The 9018-nt window shown below is 49.5% G+C and overlaps 1 long non-coding RNA gene across 1 annotated transcript; it reads right to left on the reverse strand.

Annotated features, from left to right (window-relative positions):
• Positions 1-917: 917 nt before the first annotated feature.
• Positions 918-4536, reverse strand: LOC122386981. Its single transcript, XR_006257470.1, has 3 exons — positions 3966-4536; positions 3023-3202; positions 918-2596 (listed from the first exon to the last, which is right to left on the reverse strand). It is a non-coding gene; the product is annotated as an uncharacterized LOC122386981 (long non-coding RNA).
• Positions 4537-9018: the final 4482 nt, after the last annotated feature.

Below are 9018 nucleotides of genomic sequence, written 5' to 3' on the forward strand. Positions count from 1 at the left end.
ACTTCGCATAGCCATGGACATTGCGAAGGAAGGTACTCGCCGATCGTACCACGATACCACGGGCAAGATATCAGACTTTTGGGAGTTTTGTGTCGCTGGAATGTATTCTAAGTGCTAAGAAGGAAAATAATTCAATTAAATGATGTCATGGACAATGGACATGCCATTCCAAGCATATATTTGCCTGGCTTCGACAACCAGATAGCCAGGCTTTTTTCACGAGCTTCTAAAGAGGTAGTGGATTTAATATCGTTTCTATTACATTTGATTGATAATCCTACATATCAGTAAAGCTGCCACGTTATCATTCTCGGCGAGCGATTACCGGCACATCGTACCAATGCCAATGCAGCGTCGAGCGTCCGATGGTTTACGATAGGAATTATAACAATAGTTTTAAACTAGCGCTTTTTAGAACCATGGACCGAAATGGTAATTCAAAGAACCTCTTCCCCTTTCAACTCACCTGAAAAAGCTGCTTTCGTGTACCACCCAGCAACCGTTTCGTAGATATATCAAAATGATAACTGGAGGCGAAGATTATCCTCGGCCGTGCCCATTTTGGAACCAACCCTGAGAGGCATAACTAGGCGGCGGAACGGGCCGGGTGGCGGGCACCGGGGCACCGTGCCCCCTTTACTTTTGGCATTTTAACATTAGCCCTATGGGCGTTGCACGGAAAGAATGGGACCAAAAGTCGGCAGTGCCCCCCCCCCCCCTTCCCTTAATTGAAGGTGTTCTGCCGCTACTGCTGAGAGGCCGTGGAAAATCGCATTAAAATCAATGCCTATTTTATGATCTACCACGATTCGAGGGGCTGACTAGTACCGACGGGGATCCCACAAACACGACGGTCACATTAATTAAGCATGATGTAGGTACGGCGTAAAGCACCACAACTCACTCCAAAAGCGCAACCTTCTGAGATATCTTATATTTAGTTTCAATGCTGGTGGTACTGGTCAGTTTCAATGCTGGTACGGGGACCAGCAGTTGCTACTGTACACGAATCCCTTGTCTAGCCGTCTGTCCTGTCCAGTAACAACCGATAACATTGATATCGACAACCGGTCCCTGTACATAATAAAAACATAAAACATTGGGACACAAACAACTGGAAACTGTTGGTACTTTCGCGCATAGGCGGCGGAACGGGGAGGGCACCGGGGCACCGTGCCCCCCTTTGATTTTGGCATTTTAACATGGGCTCTATTGGCGTTACATGGAAAGAATGGGATCAAAAGTCGGCAGTGCCTCCCCCCTTCCCCTTAATTGAAGGTGTTCCGCCGCTACTGCTTTCGCGTACGCAATACAACGACGCTGGCAATCAACAAGTTGCAACATACGCCCGAGATAATAAGTTTCAGATAACAACGCCGGCCAAGAGGTGCGCCGTCCGAAGGCTCCAGTTGAGCTGGGCGCAGGTACTAAATACGGAAATCCTACATTCATCTCGCCGCATTCAAGCGCACCAATCGAAAGACGACAGCGTGACCGCGCTGACAGGCAATCAACCTGGCCACATAAAACTAGCTAGTGCAAGGAAGATGTCTATATAAACCACTGGACCATGCAAACTGTTCATGTAAATAAAATACGAGCAAAGATGACGCGTTTGAGGGCAGACTGGCCAAACAGTGACGATACACGTGGATCTCAACACTGCACAACCCATTCATCAAAAAAGATCTCGTGGATCCCTATATACGTCATAACTGACCCCAGTACGAGGGTATATAGCCATGGACGTAAATGGCCGGCTTAAGGCACAGGATCCCAATTGTCATCCCCATTACGTGGTCCCCAGAAGTCGCCAGGCCGAGAGCCAATGGCAGTTAAGCACATCTTACACGTGCCGACAAAGGTGACACAATGAATCAAATAATGAGTCCGTTAATAAGCCTGCCTAATTTTGCATGTAGACTGCTATTTACCACCACGGCGGAAGGCTAAAACGCATCCATACAGCTCAACATAGGTGTCAATTTCCGCCGGGTTGGGGGTGCTCAAGCTCTCTAAATTCCCCTCCGGCTCGGCTGGCTTGGCTTTGGAGCCCCAACAGACGGTGCGGGTCAAGGTCACCGCTAAGGCGGCGGCGGATTTGCTGCGCCCGGGCAGTGGGCACTGGGCAGCCTCAATTCGGTGAAAATCGACACCCATGCAGGTCAACATGACAAAACGCTGCATACAAGCGCACGTCCTCGCATTTAATTGACGCATTTAACTGCGTCACTAACCTTGTACACTGTACAACACTGGTGAGATGACTGTCCGAAGGAAACTGCCGACTTTGGCTGGCAACATTCAGGGTTAGTGACTTATGTACTGAGTTCGGCTGGCTGACAGCGATGTGACTTCAAGACCGGTTGATGAACGGGCCATCCTAGCCCCATACTACAGGAGCCCAGCTGGTCTTGGCGAGCGGCGGCGACTGGACGAGGCTGGACCCCTACTACAGGAGCCCAGCTGGTGCTGACGAGCGGCGGTTACTGGACGAACGGGTCAGCCTGGACCCCTATTGCAGGAGTCCGGCAGGTCTTGGCGAGCGGCGACGACTGGACGAGGCTGGAGTCCTACTGCAGGAGTCGAGCTGGTCCTGTCGAGGAAATAGTTCACCTTTAACATGGAATTTTAAACTGAGATAGCAGTCTGATAGAGCAGATTTGCGTATGCCTTATATTTGAAAATTGAACCGTTTGAGATATTCAACTTTTATCAGTGAGTATTGGTGCTTAAATTCATGTTCTAGTGCTCATTTACAGCTAGCAGAAACCTCTTCAACACACAGTGGCCAATCAGCGATGAGAGCACTTACAGGAGCAGAATCCCTTGCAGCTGATAGGTTGTTCAGCTGTTAGTGTTCATAACTTTAATCATTAAAATAATGAAATCCCTTTAGAAGAAGTGTGTAATTCCAAGTCAGAATGCATTTAAATTTTATTCATCACATTTTTAACACATCTTTTTAAATTCTATTCATCAAATTATTCACAGAAGGTGAACAATTTCTTTTAACACTTACCTTGCTTCAATGGTGACATGTAGTTCTTGCAGCAGAGAAGGCACAGCATTTGGCTGCAACTTCAAATATTTACTTGTTGCTATCAATTATTCAGTTTTGAAATGCATACAGGTACAGCGAATCTTGGGTTCTCCTGTAAGAATGCCGACGTCACCGCAGAAGTTCATCCAGAGCTTGCGCCTGAAAAAGGGCCAGGTTTAATATATGAGTGAAATGAAGACTTTTGCATCATTTTATTATTATACCATAATCACATTTTGCCTAATTTGTAAGAAATAGGTTTAGGTTAGCAGAAATAGGTAAGGTTTTGACTAGACCCCCTGAATCACAACAGGGGATGACACCCATGATTGGTGGGACCACCTATCACCTATCAGCCCGAGAGCACACTAAATTGCATGTCAAAGCTCCATTAATGCTTTTTTTTCAATTTTTGCCGTCCATTTTGTTGGGTCCATCATGTCCATCACCAAGCCACATTTAAAATGCACTACACTACATCCCCCACCACCTGACCACACCAGGCCAAAGCCGCACCGCGCTACACAAAATCCGCACTGCATCAAGCTAAATCCACGCTACACCAAACCCTCACCAGCCGGACAAGCCAGCACAGATGAGATCTTGTCGAAATTGCCATGCTTTGCAGAGTGCATACTGGCCTACCTCAACCTCACCTTACCCAACATATGAGCCTGACTGTCCTAAGCACTGGGAGCTCATTGAGACCAGGCCCCACAGGCCCAGTGGCCTCCTAAAATCTGATTTCCATATGGCAAGGTGAGCTAGGTATTTAAGAATGGTGATCGGATATCGAATGCGAGACAAGACAGCAATGGGCAGTGGGCGGTTCATGCAACAATAATCATGTTTCCTTACCACAAGTATCAAAGCAAAAGCAAAAATGGCTACCTATCGAATTCAAATTTCACTGGAACCTCACCTGCATGGATCTTAAGTGAAAGGTACATCTTGTCTTGATATCTACATCTGCACGAAAGATACATCTTGATCCACTCATTTCAATCTTGTTTTTCTGCATCCAGGGCATGCAACACTTCTGGTATTTTTGGCACAACTTACTCGACTGCTGAGCTCAAATGCAAATTGCAATCACGGTCATAAAATACCTACTGAATATTGAATCGCAATGTATATTCAGTCGATGTACCCCTCGTTCGATGTCTCTCGGACGACGAAGATTGTACGTCGTCCGGCCAATCCCGTTCTAGGTCAACTGCGATTGTGGAACTCGGCTGCGATTATGGAATATGATTGGCCAAACGGCGTAGGATCTTTGTCGTCCGAGAGACATCGAACAAAAGTAATGTCGCTACTGCGCCATTTGTTGCATCGAATTCGCCCCATAGAAGCACGTGTTAACTCTCTCCCATAGGGCCCTGGGTAAACTCATGTACACAACCTCCATAGGGTCCTGGGTAAACTCTCCCCTTGTCTATTTTCTTTAAACGGGAATGGTTTGGACAGAAAAATATTTCCCACCTCATAAAAAATAAAACTTAATTTTTGATGTACTATATTCATGAAACACATAAAAAACCAAAAGAAACTATTTCAAAGAAACCGATTGTTTAAAAAAGGACAGCTGACGGCATGCCTCCCGTGTCCCCTGGCTTGAAGCTTCGGCTCCGTGTTACCTTAGTATTCTATGACCGTGCGTGCTAGTAGTAGATCGGCCCCCCTCAGGATTGGATATGATCTTGGGGATGTCTGGCATATCAGCACTGGGTGGGGTTTATGTGCTGACGTCTTCAGAACTGCGCTTCTGTGGAACAATGGAGTCACAGTCGGAAGCAAACAGGGACGTCGACACCGGTCCGACTTTTCCGACTAGTCGGACCACTTTTTCGACTAGGCGGTGCCCTGCTGTGGCTCGCGGGGGCCCTGCTGCTGCGACCGCGGGAGCCCCTGCTGTGGCCGCGGGGGCCCCTGTTGGGGCTCTCGGGGGCCCAGCTGCAGCCACGGGGGCCCCTGCTGCGGCTCGCGGGGCCCCCGTTGGGGCTCTCGGGGGCCCTGCTGCGGCCACGGGGGCCCCTGCTGCGGCTCGAGCCCCCCCCCCCCCTGCTACAGAATTCGGGGGCCCTGCTGCGCCTCTGGGGCCCTGCTGCGCCTCTGGGGCCCTGCTAAACACCGCGGGGGCCTGCTGCGGCCCGCGGGGGCCTGCTGCGGCCCGCGGGGGCCCTGCTGCAGCCCGCGGGGCCCTGCTGCGGCCGCGGGGGCCCCTGTTGGGCTCTCGGGGGCCCTGCTGCGGCCACGGGGGCCCCTGCTGCGGCCACGAGGGGCCCGCTGCGGCTCGCGGGGGCCCTGCTGCGGCTCGGGGGGCCCTTGCTACAGAATGCGGGGCCCATGCTGCGCCTCTGGGGCCCTGCTAGACACCGCGGGGCCCTGCTGCGGCCGCGGGAGCCCCTGCTGCGGCTGCTGCGGATGGCGGGGGCCCTTCTACAGACCTTGGGGCCCTTCTGTAGCTTGAGGGTGCCCTGCTTCGGCACGTGAGGCCCTGCCTCGCCACGTTTGGGCCCATGGTTCGCCAGGGCCCTTCTGCGGCCCGTGGGGCCCCTAGTCTTGCAGACCGCGGGGCCTACTGTGGCTGGCGGGGAACCTGCTGCAGACCGCGTGAGGCCCTACTGCGACCCGCAAGGACCCTGTTGTGGCCCGCGAGACAAAACTGCAACTCAAGGGGCCCCCTGCTACGGCTCACCGGGGCCCTGCTGTAGGGGGGGGGGGTTGCTGCGGCCTATGGGCCCTTCTGCGGCACACGAGGACCCTGCTGCGGCCCACGTATTGGGTTTCTCACAAAGTGACATCAAAGCTTCCCTGGCCGGGGGCTGCCCCCTCCCCACTTTTCGTGACGTTCCTACACCCGTGGTCGACGGTATCAAGATAATTCCCTGTGCCGAAAAGGATAACATATAGTGTCACTACTCTAAAACAATGTATTAAAAAAAATGTCGACTTTAAAAACAAGAGTAATTTTCAACATTGGTTTAAAAATTAACAAAAGGATCATGTATTGAATGACAATGATTAAAATCATCTTCGAATAATATAACCTAGTTATATCATTTAATAAATATTTATTAAGCCAAATATAACGTAAGTACATATATATGACTGAGAAAACCAAATTATATGTTTACACATAAATATTATTCTTGCTATGTAAAGAGGGAAGCAGAACTGAGTTGATCCCTGTTGCCCACGTGAGTCAACTCGGCCGACTTGGCGCAGGTTCAGAGTGCTGCGAGTGCCTTTTAACCTATAATTTCTGTTGATTTCCTTGAATTGTATAATTTCGAAACCATGAGTGGTCGTTCGAGCAAAAGAGCTTACACATCTGGGTGTCAGAAACGAAAGCGGAAGATGCTACGAGAATTCAAAGACATTCGAAGAAACTCTCCTCATATTTTCGGCCCAGTGCACAGTGGGGATTTTTCCGATCTAGCACGTCTTTATTCGTAGAGGGCAAACCATAGGTAATATTGTAGCCAGGTTGTGCACAGATGTTGGCTGGTGTGTTCTGGTGAGAATTTTACCTGTAAATGTGCATAGTCAACATAGTATAGGGGGTTCAATTGGACCCCCGGCTCAGCCGTTTGGCCCCTGATCAAGCTAGAGCTTCGCGGAAAAATCAAGCGTGCTGCCTATGACGAAATGAGGCCGAATATATCCAATTTCAAAGTTCAAGGCCATTAGTTGACTTTCCAAGTCAGTTTAATGACCCAACTAAAGTTGGGAAATCGAGACCTCTTGAAACTTCGCATAGTTAGGGTGTTACGGGGTATTTTGGGGTGCTGATCACGAATTTCATGCTAATTTTGATCACAGACGATGTCTTTATGCATTTAGGCCAGGTCGGGTCAGGTCAGGTTAGATCAACCATTAGGCGTCCTGCCGGCCATTCATAGTAGGTGTCACCTACTACTGATAGCTTAGTAACATGGTACGAAGGCACCAGAACTACTTCGTAAATATTTAAATGGTTGCTAAATTCGAAATCAGCACCAAAAAGTACCATAGAAACAAGTAAAACCCGAAAAAGTGAACCAAGGTCATCAAAGGTCAATGACCTTGACTTGACCTTCACGTGACCTTGTCACCCACCATAATGCATGGCACCAACATCATTTCACATATTTGAGCGTTTAAAACCACAAAAAGACTGGAAACCGCGGATAATGTGAACTGGCATACGCCGAATCACGATTCCGGCCAAACATGGTCTCGAGAAATATGCCACAGGTCAAAGGTCAGTTGGGTCAGAGTCATGAAAGTTTTAGGTTAGATGTAAAATTGATGATCTTGAGGGCAACGAAAGTTTCGTCGCGATCGGCCGCTTTTTGCGCGAGTAATTTGCGGAAAACCATGGGGTTTTATCCGACCCCTCCCCCTCCCCCTCCCCACAAGTGCAAGGGTTAACCAGTATAACGCCTTTTGGGGCGACTAACGGAGCGAGCGAGAGGGTGGGCCTTGCACGTGCGAAATTGCGAGGGGGTACCTCCAACTGACTTGTGCACGGCACCCTGCTAACTGGTCTCTAGCGATGTGCCAAATTTGGGCACAATCGGCCCAGCCGTTATCGAGATCTGGAAGCGGCACCCTGCACGTGCGCACGTGCAAAATGGGTCCCAACTGGCGTATATTCGAATGCAGTATGAGTAGAGCATGGGTCCCGAAAAATTCTTCAGAAACTAGAGAAATTCTCGCGGGGCAGGACGTCTGTCAAACTAGCAGCGAGCTGCGAGCAGCGAGTCCAGCAGCGAGAAACGGGCCATCCCGATTTAGCTGAAAATTTGCTCACAGAGCTTTCTCAGCACGCTGATTCCGAAAATCATGGTCTCTAGGGTGGGAATCTTTACCGTTCTCGAGATAGAACCCTCTAAAGTTTTCGACACCCATGACCGCGCCATCCCGATTTGGCTGAAAATTGGCTCACAGAGCCTTCTCAGCACGCTGACTCCGAAAATCATGGTCTCTAGAGTGGGAATCTTTACCGTTCTCGAGATAGAACCCTCTATAGTTCTTACCACCCATGACCGGGCCATCCCGATTTGGCTGAAAATTTGCTCACAGAGCCTTCTTAGCACGCTGATTCCGAAAATCATGGTCTCTAGGGTGGGAATCTTTACCGTTCTCGAGATAGAACCCTCTAAAGCTCTTACCAACCATGAACGGGCCATCCCGATTTGGCTAAAAATTGGCTCACAGAGCCTTCTCAGCACGCTGATTCCGAAAATCATGGTCTCTAGGGTGGGAATCTTTACCGTTCTCGAGATAGAACCCTCTAAAGTTTTCGGCACCAAAGACCGGGCCATCCCGATTTGACTGAAAATTGGCCCACAGAGCCTTCTCAGCAAGCTGATTCCGAAAATCATGGTCTCTAGGGTGAGAACTTTACCGTTCTCGAGATAGAACCCTCTAAATTTCTTACCACCCATGACCGGGCCATCCCGATTTGGCTGAAAATTTGCTAACAGATCCTTCTCAGTTCTCAGCACGCTGATTCCGAAAATCATGGTCTCTAGGGTGGGAATCTTAGCCGTTCTCGAGATAGAAACCTCTAAAATTTTCGACACCCATGACCGCGCCATCCCGATTTGGCTGAAAATTGGCTCACAGAGCCTTCTCAGCACGCTGATTCCGAAAATCATGGTCTCTAGGGTGGGAATCTTTACCGTTCTCGAGATAGAACCCTCTAAAATTCTTACCACCCATGACCGGGCCATCCCGATGTGGCTGAAAATTTGCTCACAGAGCCTTCTCAGCACGCTGATTCCGAAAATCATGGTCTCTAGGGTGGGAATCTTCACCGTTCCCGAGATAGAACGCTCTAAAGTTTTCGACATCAAAGACCGGGCCATCCTGATTTGGCTGAAATATTGCTCACAGAGCCTTCTAAGCACGCTGATTCGAAAATAATAGTCTCTAGGGTGGGAATCTTTACCCTTCTCGAGATAGAACCCTCTAAAGTTTTCGAC

Source organism: Amphibalanus amphitrite, unplaced genomic scaffold, assembly GCF_019059575.1.
Source record: "Amphibalanus amphitrite isolate SeventyFive unplaced genomic scaffold, NRLGWU_Aamphi_draft 000269F_arrow, whole genome shotgun sequence".
Taxonomy (NCBI): domain Eukaryota; kingdom Metazoa; phylum Arthropoda; class Thecostraca; order Balanomorpha; family Balanidae; genus Amphibalanus; species Amphibalanus amphitrite.